We start from the raw sequence: 22,004 nt of genomic DNA on the forward strand, positions 1-22,004 counted from the left end.
TCAGAGTTCAGAGGTTTCTAGCCTGCTACAGATGACTTTGCAAACAAACTGAGCTCCGAAGAGGCCTGGGCACACATAATTTTAACCATACCCTATCAGAGATTAAACTCCTATTCCCATGTTCGCAGCAAAAGAATGACAACACAGCATGTAGGACAGCTGCACACACGATTACAAATTTTCAGATAAGTTAGTCATTGATCCTGATCACACTTTTGGACATTGTAAATCTGCATATAGAAAATTCCAGGAAAATTATACAGTATATGGAATCAGAAAATGTAAACCCGTCTCCCCATGATGTTAGGAATTAAAATCTAGAAGGAATATAAATATTGTGGTTTATGCACATTTTTCTTTAGCATCACCATAGCTTCTGACCAAACCAGTTTTGTGGATCTAGCAAGTGTAAGAATTGATCGGCTTCCTAATGAGACAATCGCCTGGGTGAAGGGCTATTAAGGGGAACAGAGGAAAGGGGCTCTCTGGGATATGGCAAATGGGGGGGTGGGGGTGGGGGGCCCTCTTGGATAGTTAGAAAGGCATAGCCAGAGTTTAGAGCAGAGTAGAAAGAAAAGCAGGAGAGTGACACAGCAATGTTTGCTTTCTGTTTTAATCCAAGGTTGCAGCAATGAGGGAAGCAAGGCCCTCCTAGGGTGTTAATGCTCTGAACCCCTCCATCGTAGGCCCAGGTTGTCTATATGTGTAAATAAACCATATAAAAGGTAAAGGGACCCCTGACCATTAGGTCCAGTCGTGACCGACTCTGGGGTTGCGCGCTCATCTCGCATTATTGGCCGAGGGAGCCGGCGTATAGCTTCCAGGTCATGTGGCCAGCATGACAAAGCCGCTTCTGGCAAACCAGAGCAGCACATGGAAACACCGTTTACCTTCCTGCTGTAGCGGTTCCTATTTATCTACTTGCACTTTGATGTGCTTTCAAACTGCTAGGTTGGCAGGAGCTGGGACCAAGCAACGGGAGCTCACCCTGTCACAGGGATTCGAACCACCAATCAGCAAGCCCTAGGCTCAGTGGTTTAACCACAGCGCCACCTGGGTCAAAAATAAACCATATACCGTATCATAAAAGCACCACAGTCTCTGGTGTTTCTCATGAAACATGAACCCCGGGTGAGCTTCTGGAACCCATGGAATCTCACACAGCTCAGAGATTGCAGTGGTGTGTAACAATGCATAAAGGTAAAGGGACCCCTGACCATTAGGTCCAGTCGTGACCAACTCTGGGGTTGCGGCGCTCATCTTGCGTTATTGGCCAAGGGAGCCGGCGTACAGCTTCCAGGTCATGGGGCCAGTATGACAAAGCCGCTTCTGGCAAACCAGAGCAGCGCACAGAAACGCCGTTTACCTTCCGCTTGCAGCGGTACCTATTTATCTACTTGCACTTTGATGTGCTTTCGAACTGCTAGGTTGGCAGGAGCTGGGACTGAGCAATGGGAGCTCACCCCGTCGTGGGGATTCGAACTGCCAACCTTCTGATTGGCAAGCCCTAGGCTCTGTGGTTTAACCCACAGCGCCACCCGCGTCCCCCACCCTTTCTCTATTCTCTCCCTTTATTTCTGACCAGCATTTGCAGGTAGTGTTGCTAGATGCAGCTTGAACCATATAAAAAGGCCCAGGTTTTGTTGCCTTTGCTGCAATGCACTAGTTTTGTAGCCCCTTATAGAATAATATATTTATTATGGTATAGACTTCTGTGGTCCAATACATCAGATGCATGAAATGTAATCCTAAATTGACAAGCTCATCTGAGGGTGGAAGAATGTAGGGGCTTGAGGTCAGAGGGAAATGACATCTCTATTCCTTTTTGGATTCCCCCCCCCCTGACTCATTCCCCTTCCACCATGTACCATAGCTGCCAAGTTCTCCCTTTTTTAAGGGAAATTCCCTTATGCTGAATAGGCTTCCTCGTGAGAAAAGGGAAAACTTGGCAGCTTTGCCATGTACACCTCACACATCTGATGAAATGGACTGCAGCCTGCAAAAGCCTATGCCATACTACATTTTTCATGGAATTGCAGAGTTGGAAGTGACCACAAGGATCATCTAGTCCAACCTCCGGCAAGGCAGGAATCTTTTGCCCCAAGTGGGGCTTGAACCCACAACCCTGAGATTAAGAGCTTTAAGGTGACACAAGTCTCTTTTGCTGGTCTTGAACCATATAATTCAGGCTTGTGGTGTTTTTTTTTTTTAACCAAGACCAAATGCTAGTTATTTTGAAGCTACCCAGCCACTCATAGGGTGTTCTTCCAACCAGGAATGCTGTCAAACCTAGAAGAAATGAATGGATACTAGACCAGATTCTTAGAGAATCCACATCTATTAACCAGGCAAATAGCTGTATGATTCCTCAGTAGCCTTGGGTAACAACTGAAATTGTAATGACAAAAAGGCACCTCTAATTGGATAACAACTCTTCCATCACTAGGGTGATTAGAACGTCTGCCCACAAATTCAGTTGTGTAATTCTGGGAAAAGAAGCTTGCTTTCTGAAAGGACTATACCTTTCCAAAGAACTACAAAAAATGGGAAAGGCCCTGGGTGTCAGAGTGAACAAAACCACAGCTTTCCCAGACTTTAAATGAATTGCTTTACTTTCAAGTTGAAAGCAATGTTTTCTGTTTCTTACATCATCAAGTAAGTATTCCAGTTTCAAAGTACTGGATCAGATGGCATGATGAGCGTGTAAGAGAAACTTTTTTTTTTTGGAGGGGCTAAATTAATTACTCTTCTTAATATGGATCTATTCAAGTAAATGAGCCAGAAGTTCTGAAAGTGTCTCTCTGATCTCTAATGGAACCTTAAGTTGAAACTTGAAAAGCTTATCAGTCTTGTCTATCCCAAATGTAAGCGACCTTACAAGCATTATCAGGTATATCCCTAGAATTTAATGTGTGATATGTTGCACAAGATTGAAAGGAGAAGGGGATGACAGAGGATGAGATGATTGGACAGTGTTCTCGAAGCTACGACCATGAGTTTGACCAAACTGCGGGAGGCAGTGGAAGACAGGAGTGCCTGGTGTGCTCTGGTCCATGGGGTCACGAAGAGTCGGACACGACTAAACGACTAAACAACAACATGTTGCACAACAAAGAGTCAGTCTTGAGGCGCTTAAGACTAACTAACAAGTTTATCATGGGATAAGGTTTCATCTCTGAACATTGGCCATGCTGGTCTGGGCTGGTCAAGAGTCTGTGAGAATTAAAGCTTAATGTATGCAAAATGCGCCCGAGGACCGTTCACAAGACCAGCAATCAATGATAATGCAAACACCCTAATGCAAACACTTGGCAAACACTGCCAAGTTAATTAACCCCTACCATGGGACAGAAAACCATTATCGTGCCACAATGCAGAGATTGTACTTTATTATTATTATTTTTAAAATCATATTGAGAACCACATTTGTTTACATTTATCAAGCAAACACCAGAAAACAAATGAAACTCTGCTTAAAAGACCCAACAACCACAATGGCACAATAGCTGAAATAACACAATATCCTCTCTTGTCACAGAACTAATTTAGAGGGAAACTGATGGTCTCGATACACTTGAATTGCAATTTTTCCGAATTGTAGCATATTGGTCTTGGGTGTCATTGTACTGTCTTATAAGCATGAAAAACAAAAGTACTCCGTTTGGGGGGGCGGGGGGGGGGAGGCATGCCATTTCACCTGTCTCCTGATAAACTAAGAATTGATGCCTAAGCCACGCAACTGTGGCAATTTTCCAAAGTTTACCATACTAGAGCTCTATAGTAAGAGTCCTATTGTGCTTCCACTATTGTGTTATCACAAGCCTGGCAGTGACTAACAACGAATGTAATCAAGCCCTTAAATACTACATTCCCCGCCTCCAAGTTAAACAGTGAAAGTGGCATTAATTCCCATGGGTTAACCATTGTTTGGCCAGTTATGGTACTGATCACTTTGAGTATCTCATTCCAAAATATCACTGCCTACAGGCACTTTCACTTTCAACCACAGATGAATTACACTTCTTGATAAGTTGTAACCTGGTAGTTTCACACTGGACTCTCCCCTTGGAAGGTGTTTTGGTTTTTTTAAAAGTTCTTTTCCCCCAAAGCCTCTTCTTCTGAGATACGTTGAAGTGTTACACTCAGGACTCACAGGCATGAGTTTCCTAAGAAATTCCATTAGGAATTCCCCATCCGCTCTTCAAATGCCTGGTGGATTGTTGCATAACAGAGAGCAAGGACTTATTCTCTGTGGCCTTCAGGTAGAGGGGCTTAAGCTGAGAGGGTGACTGGGAGTGGGGCACGATGGCAGCAGCCGGGCCAAGGGCAATAGTGGGAGTGGTCATTGTTTATGCTGTGAAGGTGTGGGTGAAACCAGAGAAAACAGGCGTGGTGACAGATGGAGTCAAGCACTCCATGATCCCCTTCTGCAAGATTGCTGGGGAGGAAGTTGCGCAGCTCAAGGAAAAGAAGATTGTCTCCTCAGAGGCAGATGCTGTAGGCTGTGGTCCAGAGCAGTGCCAGGAGACAATCCGCACGGCCCTCGTCATGTGAGGCTGATCGAGAGCTGCCTGTGGAGATCCCTGCCAAAGACTACAACAGCTCCGGCCCCTTCCAGGTTTCCAAGATCGTGGCTGTGCAGGTCAAGACAGAAGGCATCAACCTTCTGCTGCTGGGCAAACAGGCCAATGACAATACAGTGGTACCTCGGTTTATGAACACAATTGGTTCCGGAGGTCTGTTCATAAACTGAAGCGTTCATAAACTGAAGCGAACTTTCCTATTGAAAGTAATGGAAAGTGGATTAATCCGTTCCAGACGGGTCCGTGGAGTACTCAACCTGAAGCGTACTTAACCCAAAGCATGGGTGTAATTGGTTCCGGAAGTCTGTTCATAAACTGAAGCGTTCATAAACTGAAGCGAACTTTCCCATTGAAAATAATGGAAAGTGAATTAATCCATTCCAGATGGATCCGCGGCGTTCGTAAACCGAAAATTCATAAACCGAGGTGTTCATAAACCAAGGTTCCACTGTAACTGTAACCGGGCAGGGCAGCTGACCGCAGCATTTCACGACTGGCCTCAGGGGACATTTGCTTCAGAAGTGACTCTGGATGGGGACTGGCTGAAGGCTGAGCGTGAAATTGAACGGGGTCTAGAAATGATACACCTGAACCTGCCAGCCATGGTGACCGCTGACCTGCATCTGAACGAGACACGCTATGCCACCCTGCCTAATATCATGAAGGTCAAAAAGAAGACTGAGATAGTGAAGCCATCCAATCTTGAGGTTGTTATGAGAAAAAACTGCTCCTTTTCCCTTATGGGGTACCCATATAGAGTCCTTTTGTAGGTTCTCTATCAGTAGGAGAAAATAACAGAGACCAACAAGAGAATATTGAGAAGCAAAGCAGCTAGTAAGCCTGATCTTTATTAAAGCTGTTGCAACAGGGTGTTCCCCCACACGCAGGAGAGAGGAGGAGGACCCAGAGCCATGCATGCAAGCCCTTATATAGACATTTTAAATTGCCCATCCCCAGAAACATCATAGATACATCACAGAAGGGGTGTAGCCCAAGACACCCCCCCTTAATACATCAGAGAAGGGGCGGAAATCTGGATGTGTTGTTTTCTTCCTGTCTGCCAGGTTAACTGATTAGATTACCTGGGCATCCTGGCCACTCTTTTGTTATGGTAACTACTCAATTCCTGAACCCAGGTCACAGGCTCACACCCTATTCATATCTTAAATGTGCCGCTGAGACAGGATTTGTGAAAGAGACAGTGGGGAGATTTCCCATCTCCTTCGACCTTGCAGATAAATATTTGAGGTCATTTTGGGAGAGAGAAAATGGTTCTAGGACTTTTCTGTGGGTTTCAGACATGTGGTCCACACATCTGTATGTGCTTGCTTGGTACCGGTACATTTATGAACATTTGGTACATTTATGAACATCTTTTTAGGGTAAAGGACATGAACATCTTTTTAAGGTAAAGGTAAAGGGACCCCTGACCATTAGGTCCAGTCGTGACCGACTCTGGGGTTGCGCGCTCATCTCGCATTATTGGCCGAGGGAGCCGGCGTATAGCTTCCAGGTCATGTGGCCACCATGACAAAGCCGCTTCTGGCGAACCAGAGCAGCACATGGAAACGCCGTTTACCTTCCCGCTGTAGCGGTTCCTATTTATCTACTTGCACATTGACGTGCTTTCGAACTGCTAGGTTGGCAGGAGCTGGGACCAAGCAACAGGAGCTCACCCCATCACAGGGATTCGAACCGCCGACCTTCTGATCAGCAAGCCCTAGGCTCAGTGGTTTAACCACAGCGCCACCTGGGTCCCATTTATAAGACCTTAAAATTCTTATAACAGGGTCGATTTTACCCCACTGTAAGGATGTTGTCAATGGCTCCTGGCTGGTTGCCCAGGAAAGTATAAAGACAAGGAAAAGTTTCTTACCATCCTTTTTTATTTCAATCTTTACAGAGAGAGGCTATAGAACCCAGCCTCTTGGATAATGGCGTTGTCCCGAGTGCATCTCCATCCCGTCTCTCCCATTTCCTCACCCATCACTTCTATGGATGTTGCTACATGCCCTCTGTCTTTGAGCTCTTTGCTCTCCTACTTATAAGGCTTGCCAGGTTCTGGGAGAGGGAGGGTCTGGAATGCTTTCTAATGACAACATCTCAGCTGGGTGCTGTCCCGGCTGTCCCAGGATTGCCTAGCTTTTCCCCTCATCTGCCTCTGAGCTGCAACCTCCCTCAATTCCCTGTTGTAAATCTATCCCGTCTCCCTCTTCCTCCTCTCTGGAAGGGTCAGGATGGGGAGGCAGTCTCCACCATTCCTCCTCTGCCCTGTCCCTGACACCCACGGGTGAAGAGCATGGAGGACCCTCCCCAGTGTAAGGCTGGAGTCAAAGTACAGTAGAGATGGCCAAAAGTGCAGTTGCTTAGCTCAATGGGAAGGGGGATGGAGAGCCAGAGCATTTTCCGCATAGCAATGCCCTTTCCATTAAGGCTGTTCATCAACTAAAACTACAGTGGTACCTCGGTTTAAGTACACAATTGGTTCTGGAAGTCTGTACTTAACCTGAAGCGTACTTTCCCATTGAAAGTAATGGAAAGCGGATTAATCCGTTCCAGATGGGTCTGCGGAGTACTTAAACTGAAAGTACTCAAACCGAGGTGTACTTAAACCAAGGTTATGACTGTATCTGAAATCACCACTACCATAGCTATTCAGCTCCATTGGTACAGCCTTTTAACTAAGGCCCCTAGAGTTACAGTACAGTGGTACCTCGGTTTATGAACACAATTGGTTCCAGAAGTCTGTTCATAAACTGAAGCGTTCATAAACTGAAGCGAACTTTCCCATTGAAAGTAATGGAAAGTGGATTAATCTGTTCCAGACGGTCCGTGGAGTACTTAAACTGAAGCGTTCATAAACTGAAGCAAACGTTCCCATTGAAAGTAATGGAAAGTGGATTAATCCATTCCAGACAGGTCCACGGAGTACTCAACCTGAAGCGTACTTAACCCAAAGCATGGGTGTAATTGGTTCCGGAAGTCTGTTCATAAACTGAAGCGTTCATAAACTGAAGCGAACTTTCCCATTGAAAGTAATGGAAAGTGAATTAATCCGTTCCAGGTGGGTCCACGGCGTTCATAAACCGAAAATTCATAAACCGAGGTGTTCATAAACCGAGGTTCCACTGTATTATCATCCGGTTTAGAAGCATGAGTCAGTTGTCGTCTCTAATGCATCCATCAATTACCAGGAAAAAGGTAGTGGGGTATCTGAGAGTATATCTTATTTCTATAATTGCAGGTTGCTTTAAACTGCTTTTCATCTTGTGTTGTAACGCTGTGTTGTAAAGTCTAACCTGCCCCGGGACTGCAGGGGGGGGGTAATAAATTATAATAAAATAAAATGCTTCCAGAGATATGGAAGGTTCGGTTGCTCAGGGAAAAGTCACACAGGACTTAGGAAACAGCGAAATCCAACGAAAGGTTGCCTTTAACTGTCTATTTTGGAGTGTTCCTTATCCTAGGCTTGTTTTCTTTTAATTGCAAAACTAGCCAGCTCTAAGCAAGGGCCTGTAACCTGGATTTACCTCTACAGAAATAATGCTGGTTTCTCAGCTGGTCAGTTATAAAAAGAAAACGGGGAGGGAAAACCCTAAAAACCTGTGACCCATTTCCCCCTCACAAAACACAGCTCTTACTGCTAAGCAACAGAAAATGTTCTAGTTTCCTTCCATTCTGCAGCTCCTTTAAAGAGGGTGGGTTGGGGGGGGGGCTGGAGGGGGTGAGGACAAAAGGCAGCAGAAGCCTGCTCCTCACCAGATACCTGAAGAGAATTAAACCCTTTTTTCCCTGCTTTCAGCAAGGACAATAGAAATTCCACATTGGCTTTGAATAAAACTAACTCATTAGCCCCAGCTGTTTTGTGTGTGTGTGTGTGTGTGTGTGTGTGTGTGCGTGCGTGCTTGTTTTTTGCAGTCCTTTTAGCTTCAGGCTGACCCACTTGAGAAAGGAAGGGAGGAGGAGCTGGGGAGGGGGGGGGGCAAAGCCATTTGCCTCAGACACATGGTAGCCACATGTATTTAAGTACCACAGAGGCCTTCAAGCATCTCTCCCCTCCACCCACTTACTCCCCCCCTCCCGGCCACCCCCTTGAAAAGCAAAAACAGGCAGATAAATCAACTGAAAAGGAACACACTTGTTGCCATGCCAACAGAAACTTCAGGGAACCTTTTTTGTTTGTCCTAAGAAGTCTTTTCAGAGCCTCAGTCTAAAGCCATCTCTTTGGGCCCTGCTTTAAACCACATGTGCATATGGGTACGGGGTGGGGGTGGGGAGTTTTATTTGCCAGCCTTCAAAAACAAAGCACAACAACAAACAAGGAAAACCCAGACCAGCTTCCCCCCACCTAATACCCACTGCTTTTCTCCCCTCTGTTCTGAGTTTCCCATTTTACTGCACTTCACATGAATTAAACCTCCCCCTGGCAGCCAGTCCGCCATGCATTTTTAAAGGCATAAACATTGCACCATCCGAGAAACAGGAAAAGCAGCCAGTGGAAAGTGTCAAGGGGTTGCTACCACCCCATTTATAAAATACGGGTGAACCGAAGTCCCCAACATGCAGTTTCATCCTTCATGTTCCAAGCCATGAACTGATCAGGCCCAGCACCTTCCCTAAATGGAAGACCGCGGTTTTTATGCAATTGTCATCCAAATGCTTTCAGCTGCCCACTTCCAGGGAACTTCCCCCTCATTGATTTGACTGCTGAGGAGGCCCTGAGCATCTGCATGCGCTGCAGAGGATTCCTGGGAATCCAGGGAGGCTGAGTGCTGGTCCATGTGGGGTCAGAGGTCAAGGCCCCTTGGGTATTGCCATCACTCCCTGTGAACTCATCAATAGCAGCTGACAAGCCCTCTTTCTGGGAAGCCTCCTTCCTTACTGATCGTCCAACTGAGGAACCTTTGGAAGCCCAACAAGGCTGCCAGAACTTGCTTTGAACCTAGCAATCTAAACCGCATTTCCAAACACCTTTAGCGGGTTACAGGCTCAGTTACTGACTTCCTGAATCAATCCTACTTTAACCCCTTGCTAATTTTGAAACGTGCAGTGTTAAAGGACAGGAGAACGTCCCAAAAGTTTTGAAACACAAAACATCTGCCTTATATTGGGGCATCAGTTTTAGCAGTAGTTCATATTGTTCTCGTTGCTTCCTTCCCCTTGGTATTTTAAAATCAATTTAAGGGACTCCTTTTCTTGGGGAAATGCTTGATTGAGCTAAAACATTTGCCCATGCATTTCTTTTCTGTCTTGTGTGGGCACTTAAAAACAGCCATTTGCATGCTAATAGGCTTCACTCCCTCCCCTCCTCAAACCATTTTATTCTCCGCTGGATGCACAGATAATATCACAATAATTTCCTTGGCAACCGTCAGCAAGCACGCAAACCTACGTCTTAAAAGCATGACCTCCTCTTCCCCACCCCACCCCCCCTAAAGTCACATGCACGGAGCCCCTGAAAGTTCACACAATCTTAAACAAAATGCCTCAGTTGCTGGACCCAAGAGCTGTTCCTTTGCATGAAAGTTACAATCCTGGCAACAATTCTGGCTCTGGCAAAACCCCAGTCCTTGAGTCATGTGAATGAGACAAGATGTAATAAAAGAGGCTGGGAACATTTTATTGATTCATATTTTATATCCATTTTGAAAGAAAAGTCCAGGGTGGCTTAACAAAGGCACTGTAAAATAAAATTGACTTCAGCAAGTCTTGCCTTCTCTCTTTGTCCAATTCCTAGCTGCAGGGCAGCAGGCTGCTGAAGGATGGATGCTGTGGTCCGCAGTGGTGGTACTTGGCATCCGTCTACCTTGGGAGACAGTGGAAGAGTGTGCCTTTGGGGGTGAAGTCAAACCAAAATGACCAAGACCAGATTACATAACACCGGTCCTGAAAGACCTACATTGGCTCCCAGTACGTTTCCGAGCACAATTCAAAGTGTTGGTGTTGACCTTTAAAGCCCTAAATGGCCTCGGTCCAGTATACCTGAAGGAGCGTCTCCACCCCCATCGTTCTGCCCGGACACTGAGGTCCAGCTCCGAGGGCCTTCTGGCAGTTCCCTCACTACGAGAAGCCAAGTTACAGGGAACCAGGCAGAGGGCCTTCTCGGTAGTGGCACCCACCCTGTGGAATGCCCTCCCACTAGAGGTCAAAGAGAACAACAATTACCAGACCTTTAGAAGGCATCTCAAGGCAGCCCTGTTTAGGGAAGCTTTTAATGTTTGATGGATTTCTGTATTTTAATGTTTGATGGATTTCTGTATTTTAGAATTTCTGTTTTGTTGGAAGCCGCCCAGAGTGGCTGGGGGAACCCGGTCAGATGGGCGGGGTATATAATATATTATTATTATTATTATTATTATTATTATTATTATTATTATTATTATGACATTGACTAACTCATAGACTCAATGACTCATAGTCTCAAGGAGCCCACTAGCATTCTAGAATCACCTCCAAAATGCCACACATGCATTGGGTTTTTTGTTTCCACCATAAAGGGCACAGCCTAAACCCTGCCTGGAGGTGGGGCAAGTGAAATTCCAGAACCTTTTAAATAAATATTTTTTCAGCCTGCAGGCCACATTGAGGGTTAGCCACCCTTCCAAGGGTCATATGCCATAAGCACAACACATACACACACTCAGCAAGAGAGCCTGCACTGCTCCCATTTTTTTCCTCACCATCTCCAGTTTCCCTTTTTCTGTTTCCATGTTGTGGCACAAAGTATCCTGGCTGTTGTTATTACCTACAAAATCTGTGTTTGGTATTTCTTTACGCCTTCCTGTCTGTGTAAGTAACTCGACAGCCAAAACAATGGTTCTATCACTAATATTTCCTTTGGCCCTTCCCTCCTGACTTGGTTGCCATTTTGCCACTCCATAGAGTTCGATGCTATTAGATTGCCATCTTTGTACTCTTCTCTTCACGCGATGCTATAATGGAGAAGTCTGAACCCTCTCAAACACCAATTTCCATACTTCTCTCAAGATCTGGAAATTCATGTCTTTATTCTGCTTCTTCATGCATTTATGTGCAGCTGTCTCTCATCTTTTTGGCCAATCATGCTACACCATTTTTGGCCTGTCAATTCCCAACAAGCTTTCAAATCCAGCCTTTCCTCTACAAATCTCCAAACCTACTGAAGGAGGATCAAATCTGCATAAGTGACTGTATATCCTTCCATTTGTGGGCGGGTGCTTGTGTTACTTTTCTAAACTGAGTGTAAGGGTGTGTGTGACAAACCATTCTCAAGACTATGTCCAAACAGCTTAATGCAGGCATCCCCAAAGTGCAGCCCTCCAGATGTTTTGGCCTACAACTCCCATCATCCCTAGCTAACAGGACCAGTGGTCAGGGATGATGGGAATTGTAGTCCAAAACACCTGGAGGGACGAAGTTTGGGGATGCCTGGCTTAAATGCACATCCCTGGCTCTTATCCCTGATTTTTACTCCTTGTCATGCATGCAGGATCTCGCCCTAAATGTCAAAAAGGACAGTTCCCACTCCTCCACTTAGGAATTCCATTCACCACCGAAGGCTTAGAGGCCCTGAGCTGACTAGGGAGAATAAAAAGGCTTCCTCGCAGTTTTTTTAAAAACTGCATCTACCCAGCTGAGCAGCGGGAACTTTTGTTAAACCTCTGGTGATTTGCACTGTTGTCAACAGCTCCTCTTAAAGGTCCTCCTGCAGCTGCACAGAAATCCATGGCTTCATCAACTCCAAGCTCCAAATTTGGAGCACGTTGCATCTTAGGTTTTTACAGCAGCGCTAGAGTTCTGGGGCATAAACTTCCCCTAATTAGTCTCCCATATTAAACATCTGTCGAAGAAAAATAACCAACATGCCACAAAAAGCGAGCTCTAAGGCAAAATGCCCTCACCTACAGAGCACTAACTTACATAAAATTTAACTACCGTACACTCTCAAAATTTATACAGTATGTGCGAGTTTTAGTTTTTTAAAAAACTTGAGTAGTTATCAAATTAATGCCTACATGTTAGGGCTTTTATGGCTGGTTTCCAGCCTTAAAGTGCTTTACAGATTAAGGGCTCATTCATATAAATACTTAATCATGCATACTATCAAAACACAATAGTAATTTAGACTCCAAATCTTTGAACAAATAATCTCTTTACAAACAGAACTACTCCCTGCCTATGAAGATAAATACAGGTACCTCTCTGTACGTCAGGTTTTCAAGCACATTTTCAAAGGATGTAAGGAAGGCAATATACAACACTACGAATTTCCTGCTTTTGGTGCTGACTTTCTCTGCTATGCATGAGTGAAGCAAAAGTAGCTCTGTAGCTTTGGAATATATTTCCCCAATCAGGATCCCCCCAAACAGGATCAAGGTATAATATTTGGCTACCACGAAAGCTGTGTTTTCCCAACCAGTGGACCCTGGGCCACTTTTCAAGTGGACGTCAGTGCTGCAGCCTATCCAGTGCCTCCTCCCTTGCCTGCCCCACCCTCCATCCATAATAGCCATTTGGTTGCACCAACTGTAGCATGCTGAGTAAAGGTGGCCAGAAGACAAAGGAATTCAGATAGGGAGCAGGGAAGGAAGGTCTCTAAGGGGACGCAGGTGGCGCTGTGGTCGAAACCACCGAGCCTAGGGCTTGCCGATCAGAAGCTCGGCTCCCGTTGCTTGGTCCCTGCTCCTGCCAACCTAGCAGTTCGAAAGCACCTCAAAGTGCAAGTAGATAAATAGGTACCGCTCCAACGGGAAGGTAAACGGCGTTTCCGTGCGCTGCTCTGGTTTTGCCAGAGAAGCGGCTTAGTCATGCTGGCGACATGACCCGGAAAAACTGTCTGCAGACAAACGTCAGCTCCCTCGGCCAGTAAAGCGAGATGAGCACCGCAACCCCAGAGTTGTTCGCGACTGGACCTAACGGTCAGGGGTTCCTTTAAGGGGAAAGTGCGCAAGTAGGCATTGTTGGGAAATTAGAAATTGAAATAAAAGGTCGATATTTCAATTAATTAATTAATTAATTGAAAGGAAGGGGGTAAGAAAAGAACCCTGCTATAGGAGGAATAAATGAACAGAAAAGAGGAGGAATGAAAGGAACTGGCTGTTTGGCAGAGGTACAAGTTGCGTGTGAAAGGAGAATGGGAGACGAAATTGCAGGAGGTGGATTAAAAGTGCTTCTGCGGGGTGGGTGGGAAGGGGACACTATAAAAGAAAAAGCCTTCTGCACTTAAGTCTGTGGATCGGCAAACTCTGCGAAAAATCAAGAGGCTGAATCCCAACACTTCAAGAGCAAATGTCTAACTTGGCTTGAGAAAGAATAGGTGCATGAAGTATTTGGGACAATTGTTGTTTCCTCTCTGTGCTGCTAGGAGTGCATATGCCCAAAGGGATTTCTAGTTAAGATGAGCTATGGAGCCAATTTAATAAATTTCAGTGTTACTTAGCACCTCTTCTCTGATGCTAATCAGGGTAAGGGAGGAGAACAGAATGACTCCTGTAAACAACCTGCTAAAGGGCAAATGTGATGATGTTTTTATAGAACAGAAACACTTTCTGTGTTTTCTGACTTCTATTTCTTTCTTTCATTTGCAGCAGAATTAAACTAGATCATTTCTTACAAAAGCCTTTGACTAAAGTAAAAATAAATGAATATCAAAGGGCAGGGGGCGGGGAGAGAGAATGGGTTTTCTCCAGCTAAGCCATCCTCAGGGTAGACCAACTGAATCAATGGGCATGACCAAGTCCATTGAATTCAACTGGTCTAGTCAAGAGTATGTCTTAGTAGTTGGATACGACCTATTGTTTCTGCCGCAGAAAGGAACTGGCACAACATGATTTTCATAGACTAACTTCGAGGAAACATTTATTCTAAAGTCCTGCCCACACCAAAGCCTCAGAGCAGGTAGCAAAAACAACAGCCAAATAAAAGCAGAATAACATTCAATCATAGTCAATGAAACATTGCTTTGCTTTTCAACTTAAGTTTGCCCTCCAAAAGAGAAGCACAAACAAGAAACTCTGACCAGACTTTGAATTTTGCTCATTCGTAATGGAGGGAATTTCATAATTTGGGGTAGGAGGGGGGAGGAAGTGGTGATTGCTGGGAATATCTCTCTTTGGTCCTACTTTATAGGTCACATTCAGGCTGAATCATGAAGAGAGGCCCCACAGTCAATCTCAGAGGCTCCCGGTTCTGTTTTGGCACAGAGCAGAATAAATCTGTTCCACTCCACCAAAACTCTGGAGCTGTTTCTGCTATTCACGTGACAATCACTGCTCTGTCTGCTCAACAGCTTTTCAGATTCAGGGGGAAGTACTAGAGCACCACCATCCCAGCATTTCAAAAATTCAGATGCAGACATCCAAAGTGGTTCCTTAACTTTTATTAAAGTTAGTGGATGGAGGTGCTTCTCAGGTTGTCAGAACGGAGGTTGTGGTCTGTGCTCTACGGAAAATGCACCAAAGGATGAAAAGGAGAGGGTTTGTGGGGTGTGTGTGTGTGTGTGTTTTAAAAAAGGGGTATCTGAAGAAGTGTGCATGCACACGAAAGCTCATACCAAAATAAAACTTAGTTGGTCTTTAAGGTGCTACTGAATGAATTTTTTTTATTTTACTTCGACCCAGACCCAACACGGCTACCTACCTGTAACCTTAAAAAAGGGGGAGCATCATGCATTCTAGACAACACATAAACAATGATATCTCACATCTTGAAGGATCTTGTTTACATTTTGTGCAGAAAGTCAATGTATTTGAGGTTTTTGGGCACTACTACAGAACTTTTTCTACATGCACTTGGTTCTCAGTTATCACCATAATCTTCAGGCAGTTTGGAGCCAATTTGTAGCAATCGCTTTAACACCAGCATCTTATTCTTTAATACATATGTCATTTATCATATGTACTTCTTTGCATATTTGCAATTCAATGTGATGGATATATTTTAACATTCAGTGACTCGGAGCATTATTTTTCTTGCATTAATGGTTAAATTATATGCAGCAAGTCTATGCATAGCTGTCAAGTTCTCCTTTTTTTAAAAGGGAAATTCCCTTATGCTGAATAGGCTTCCTCGCGAGAAAAGGGAAAATTTGACAGCTATGCTATTAGGTACTGCAGCTAGCTAAATAACAGGTATGCCCAAGAGCATTGCACTGTTTCTGTTACTATTACAACTGTTGCCCTTGTTACCTGGAGTGCACACACCAAACTTATTAATGTGTTCTTGGTGAAATGGATAGCTACCTCAGAGAAGCCTAGTCAATGTGACAAAAAAAAAAGTTCACCAGGTCTTTCCAGGCTCATTGGACAATGGAAACCTTAGCACAATCCACTGTCTAGCAGTTCTTGTTGTCAGAAAGTTATTCCTGATGTTTAGTTGGAATCTGCTTTCTTGTAACTTGGATCCATCCATTGGTTTGAGTCCTACCCTCCGGAGCAGGAGAAACAAGCTTGCTCCATCTCCCATAGGACAGCCCCTTAGGGTTGTGAAGTCAGAGAGAAGAGGCCCCTTTCTTTGGCAGTAACTGGTGCACAGAGCCTCTTTTTCCACCAGGGATCACCGCTGGATTGGATTAAAATTGATTTAAAAGAGGGAAGTGGCATCACCTGAACTAGCTTTGGCTGACTAACAAGTCTAATAAATTGATGATGATGATAATAATCCCAGCTGTTTTGAGACTACAACTCCCATCATCCCTAGCTAACAGGACCAGTGGTCAGGGATGATGGGAATTGTAGTCCCAAAACAGCTGGAGGGCCAAGTTTGGCCATGCCTGGCTTAGAGCTTTATAGGTTCGACTCAACATGGTTTTATTATTATCATCAATTTATTAGACTTGTTAGTCACTTGTTACGCAAATGTCTTCTAGTCCAACCCCCTGAAATGCAGGCATCTCAACTGAAGGATCTCTGACATATGGCCATCCAACTCAGCTTAAAAACCTCCAAGGAAGGAGCGTCTGTTTCATCATCCAAAAGCCCTACCTCTCAGAAATCCTTTGGAACTAGGATGGCTAGCAATCCTATACACCAGGCATCTCCAAACTGCGGCCCTCCAGATGTTTTGGCCTACAACTCCCATGATCCCTAGCTAACAGGACCAGTGGTCGGGGATGATGGGAATTGTAGTCCAAAACATCTGGAGGGCCGAAGTTTGGGGATGCCTGCTATACACTCTGGGTTGTGAGTCTACTCAAGAGTAAAACCACTGAAGTTAATCAATCTTAGCCAGCCATGTCATCAGGTCTACTCTGAATACCACCCACTTATGCCAGAATACAAAGTCAATGGGGGGCTTCCTCAACCTTGGCCCTCCAGATGTTTTGAGACTACAATTCCCATCATCCCTGACCACTGGTCCTGCTAGCTAGGGATCATGGGAGTTGTAGGCCATAAACATCTGGAGGGCCGAGGTTGAGGAAGCCTGATCAATGGTATCCAAAACAGCTGAGAGATCAAGGAGATTCAACAGGTTCACACTCCTCCTGTCTCTCTCCTGACTGAGGTCATTGCACAAGACAACCAAGGCAGTTTCTGTACCCAAGCCAGTCTTGAATTCCAAACGAGATGGATCTAGAAAGTCTGCCTCCTGAATGTTGAATGAATTACCACAGGGGAAGCTGAGTGCAAACATTAGAGCAGGCATCCCCAAACTTCGGCCCTCCAGATGTTTTGGACTACAATTCCCATCTTCCCTGACCACTTGTCCTGTTAGCTAAGGATCATGGGAGTTGTAGGCAAAAACATCTGGAGGGCCGAAGTTTGGGGATGCCTGCATTAGAGCACTGGTGGAATGTGCTCCCAGAATCCCAAACCATTGTCAAGGTCAGCCCCATGTAGTCTGGAGATAACCAAAACATGAATGAGAGCTCCTAGGTCCTCAGAGCTGTTATTACTGTTATTACACAGTAACTATCACCAAAACCACCTCTCAGTACAGTACTTGGGAGAACATGCTGGAATAAACTTACCACATTTTAACAACCCCTTTAGCAGGTAATATGGCCTAAAATTATTTTGAAAATGGGTAAGGAGCAGCAAAAATGTTGTTCATGTGGGTCATAGAAAGGGCTTTATTTATTTATTTTTTAAAAAATTGCTTTTTATTGGGTTAGCAATTTGTAAAGACTGTGACATTTTCACTGGTTTAAGTTTTTGAAAGCGTCGTGATTTTTATTTATTTACTGTAAGCAAAAACAGGTTTAAAGTGTGCATCTGGATCAGTCATTGTGGTTCACTTAATTATGTTTAAAGAACAGATTAAACTGATCTATATCATTATCTATAGGATACTCTCCCAATTTCCCCCAGCACTGAGAAGGGATTTAGTGCTTACCTAGATTCGGTTTCCTTTGGAAGCAGGTCACGGCAAGCTTATGGCATTTGCTACTGTTCATTTTTATTTACAAGTATTGTAACGTAGGTAAAGGGGAAACTTAAACACTTCAACGTTGAGACCCACTGCCCCCCGTCAGACCTCCAGACAGATGTAAACTGTCAGAATCTCAAAACTCAGCTCTATTTCTTCTTATGCACCCCCACTTAAAAACTGTACTCTATCCTCTGTTCCCTTTTGCAGACCCCCAGATTACTACATCCTTTTCTATGGGATGTTTGCCCCCTTCAGATTGAGAAATATTGTCAAACAATTAGCTTCCATGAGACACATCATCCTGGGGCTTTTGAGATTAAGCAACCCACAGTGAAAGTCATTGGTTTCTGAAGCATGACATGCTTTAGAAACCATCACTTTTTTAAAATAATCATTGGAAGTTTGGCAGCCTTGCTTTACAAAATTAGTATTCCACACACAGAGGACCATGGAATATGGAGATGACTTATTTTATATTCTTATTTTACATGGTGTACACACATCAGTTTCCCACTAAAAGAAAGGACGTTTTTTCTTTAGATGCAGTGAAGTAAAACTGATAATCATGTTCTTTGTTCCCTTTAGGAAGCCCTGTTCCCACATTTGGTTGCCAGAGTTCAACTCTTTCTGAAGGAAAACAACACTCTCTCATTTTCTTCTTTGGAAAAGCAAGCAGCCCGGCTAGCGGAGTGCCCTCAAAAGAAAAGAAAAGAAACAGATTGAAATTCTACTCAGCTTTCTTCCTGTTCTACTAGGAGGATTTACAGCTATGGTGACTGTGCGCATCAAGAAATGCTTTTAATGAGTGACCATGGAAACAAATGTACAGGAAGCTGCATAGGACCAAGTCAGTGCTCATTTTTGCTCTTTTTATTTATTTTTGCTTTAAGCAAACAAACTTTGCACTAATAAAGACTTTTGAAAGACAAGCATGTGGAAGGTCGTTACTCAGGAGTAGTCATAACAACTCTGACAATGTGGTTCATATTCTACAAGTCTGAGGGAGAAGCCTCAAGCACTCCTATGTATGTGTCTACAGATTAAGATTTGTAATAAAAAGGTATCTCCAACATCTCTCCAAATGACAAAATAGGGCCAGTGACTCATCAGGAACAAGCGCCAGAAAATAAGGCAGTCGCCATACATCTTAGAAAGGTTTTTTTTTAATAAAAAAAAAACCGAAACAAAACAAACTGTAATCATCCACTAATGTATTCAGAACATTCTCAGTGGGAAATGAAGCTTTAATGGGATAAACTGAAGAGATAAAATTACTTCAAGGGAAGTAATAGTCCCATTCTATTCTGACTTGGTCAGGCCACACTTGGAACATAGCTGCCAAGTACCCCGTATTCCCCGGGAAACCCCCATTTTTCCTTACAATTTCCCAGTGCTCTCCCGTTTGAGCTCCGCTCCCATAAATCTCCCTTAAATCCACTCCTGCCGGCAGCCATTTTTCTGGTGCCGGTTTGCCTATCTATGGGCACCAGAAAATGGCTGCCACTGGTGCCGGAAATAGCTTCTACGCGTGCCCGGCGGCCATCTTAGGGGGGGGCCACATGGCGACGGCCATCTTGGAGGTGGCCGCTGGACAACTTCCGGTGCAACTTCCGGTGCCGCTGCTGCTGCTGACCCGTATTTTTCTGCGGGAGACTTGGCAGGTATGACTTGGAATCCTGTGTCCAATTCTGGGCACCCCAGTTTAAGAAGGATGTTGACAAGTTGGAACGTGTGTAGAGGAGGGCAACCAAGTTGATCAAGGGTCTGGAAACGAAGCCTTATGAGGAACGGTTGAAGGAGTTTGGTATGTTTAACCCGGAAAAGAGGAGACTGAGAGGAGCTATGACAGCTAATATCTGAAAGGCTGTCACAGAAGATGGAGCAAGCTTGTTTTCTCCTGCTCTGGAGGGTAAGACTCAAACTAATAGCTTCATCCATCCCTGAGCCTGAAGTTCCAGACACCTGGCATATATAAAGAGACAAGAAATGAGGGACGATTAGATCTGTAATAGTCGCAGATCAGCTGATATACACAGGATTTTCACCACAATAAGAGAACAGAAGAGCCAAAGGAAGATTTACCATTTGCTTCCTACTGAAGATAGAATTAAAGGCAGAAGAGCCCGGCCAGACAAAGGTAGAAACCCTACAGAAGTCCAGGGTAAGAGAAGGTAACCAGATGCGTAGGATGGCAAAGCCACTGTACCCTCAGGCAGTAGAGGGAGCTTCAGCAAGTATTATTGTCTCCTTTGTCTCTGCACATGTTTGGGTAAGAGATGGACATTATCTTATTGGCCACAGATATCAAGGGTGAGTTCCATTAACAGAAAACCTGCACCTGGGCTGTACCGAGGTGGGACTCACATGGAAAACTAGTACAGCACATCAAGGAGGACACAAGCCTAGAACTCTCCTTCCTGACACGCACATTTTCTATGTGTAGAGAGGCACATTCCATCATGGAAGTCTCTACCTGCAGTCTGAAATGACGCAGCCCAAGCAGAGGCTTACCAACTCATCTGGTGTTTATGAAAATCAGACTCTATAGACTTTTGCTAGAATTCTTTGTTGGGTTAATAAGCATTCTGTGTCTGGGGATTTCAACATCCCCAGTGCTTCTCCAAAAAAGAACAGAAAACAAAAACAACACAAGGAGAACTAAGCAATTAGTTTCAGTGGTGTTTGGGGAGGGTAGGGGGGGAAGAACCATATGCACATTTACTTAAACCACTTCAAAGAAACTACTTGGAGCCCACTTCCTTTAGTGCTCACAGACTACCAAGGACAGTCCCAGCAAAACCAGTCAAAGGTCACATCTTTGAAGAAATGTTCTGACTCCACAGCAAAGCCTTGAAGGTTCCATGTGCGCTAGGCCAGCACTACGTATGACTCACCAAACTGAACATAAGGCCATCCGATGTGGATTGTGCCCAACAAGCCCCGTTTTTGAAGTCCCGGGCACCACAGAAGTTTTACAGGGTCCTTCAAAGCTAATCCAAAAGGCTTGGTTTTTCCATGCATATGCTAAAGTTCTGTGGGTGTGGACAACTAGCACAAAGCCACCTTCCATTCTCTCTTGATTTGCTTCCTGTTCGGGAGGGGAAATGTACAACAGCTGCTGGATGCCCAAACCCTTGCATAAGCTAGCGGCAGGGGTTGAAGAATGAGAATACAAATCCAAAACACACACAAGCCACTGTAAGCAAAGAACAGCATCTGCAGCAGCTGGATGCACATTCTGAAGAACATCAGATTTACACCTATTCTAAAGCACATGTAAATTTCAGTTCCTAAAACCAAGGATGTCATACTGACTCTGTGAAGTTTCCACGGATACAAGAAAACTGAAATAAAATAGGGAGTTTTGCACATCAGTAGGTCCGGTGAGCAGCCATATATTACTTCTGGCCTGATTTCATTTTGTTGGATCACAAGTTGTGCAGGACTGATACACACCATGTCCTGTCTTTTTTTATAGGCATATTCTTTGACTTCAACAATATCCAACCTTGCATTTTCCTCTCAGCTTCCTGAACTCTTTAGAGAAAAGGCAGGAAGATAAATGTAATAAAAGTAAATACAATGTGTTCTCCACAGCAACCAATAAATGTAGCAAAGTAAAATATAGCAATGTTTAGAGGCGACACCCACAAATGTACAGGGGGATTGTCGTGCCCTGACTTGCCTCTTCTGAAACTGCCATCTTGTCATTACAACACTCTATCTTCTCTGCCACTGAACATGGTTAGCAATAGAGTACATCCCCAAGCCCTTCCTTTTCTCCAAGCTCATACAAATGTACAGATCTCTTTTCACGCCGACCAGTGTGTGTGTTTCATTGTGTTTTTAATATTTTGTTGGGAGCCTCCCAGAGTAGCTGGGGCAATCAAGTCAGATGGATGGCATATAAGTCAGATGGATGGCATATAAACTGACAGTAAGAGCTGTTTGGCAGTGGAATTTGCTACCAAGGAGTGTGGTGGAGTCTCCTTCTTTGGAGGTCTTTAAGCAGAGGCTTGACAGGCATATGTCAAGAATGCTTTGATGGTGTTTCCTGCTCGGCAGGGGGTTGGA

At 44.5% G+C, this 22,004-nt stretch overlaps 1 protein-coding gene and 1 pseudogene across 21 annotated transcripts in view; one reads left to right on the forward strand and one right to left on the reverse strand.

Moving 5' to 3' along the window:
- The window catches only part of FHOD3 (formin homology 2 domain containing 3), a 315,286-nt gene that overhangs the window by 268,089 nt on the left and 25,193 nt on the right, over positions 1-22,004 (reverse strand). The window lies entirely within an intron of this gene.
- LOC118094170 (electron transfer flavoprotein subunit beta pseudogene) lies at positions 3,959-5,656 on the forward strand (annotated as a pseudogene).

This window comes from Zootoca vivipara, chromosome 12, assembly GCF_965207765.1.
Source record: "Zootoca vivipara chromosome 12, rZooViv2.hap1.1, whole genome shotgun sequence".
Lineage (NCBI taxonomy): Eukaryota > Metazoa > Chordata > Lepidosauria > Squamata > Lacertidae > Zootoca > Zootoca vivipara.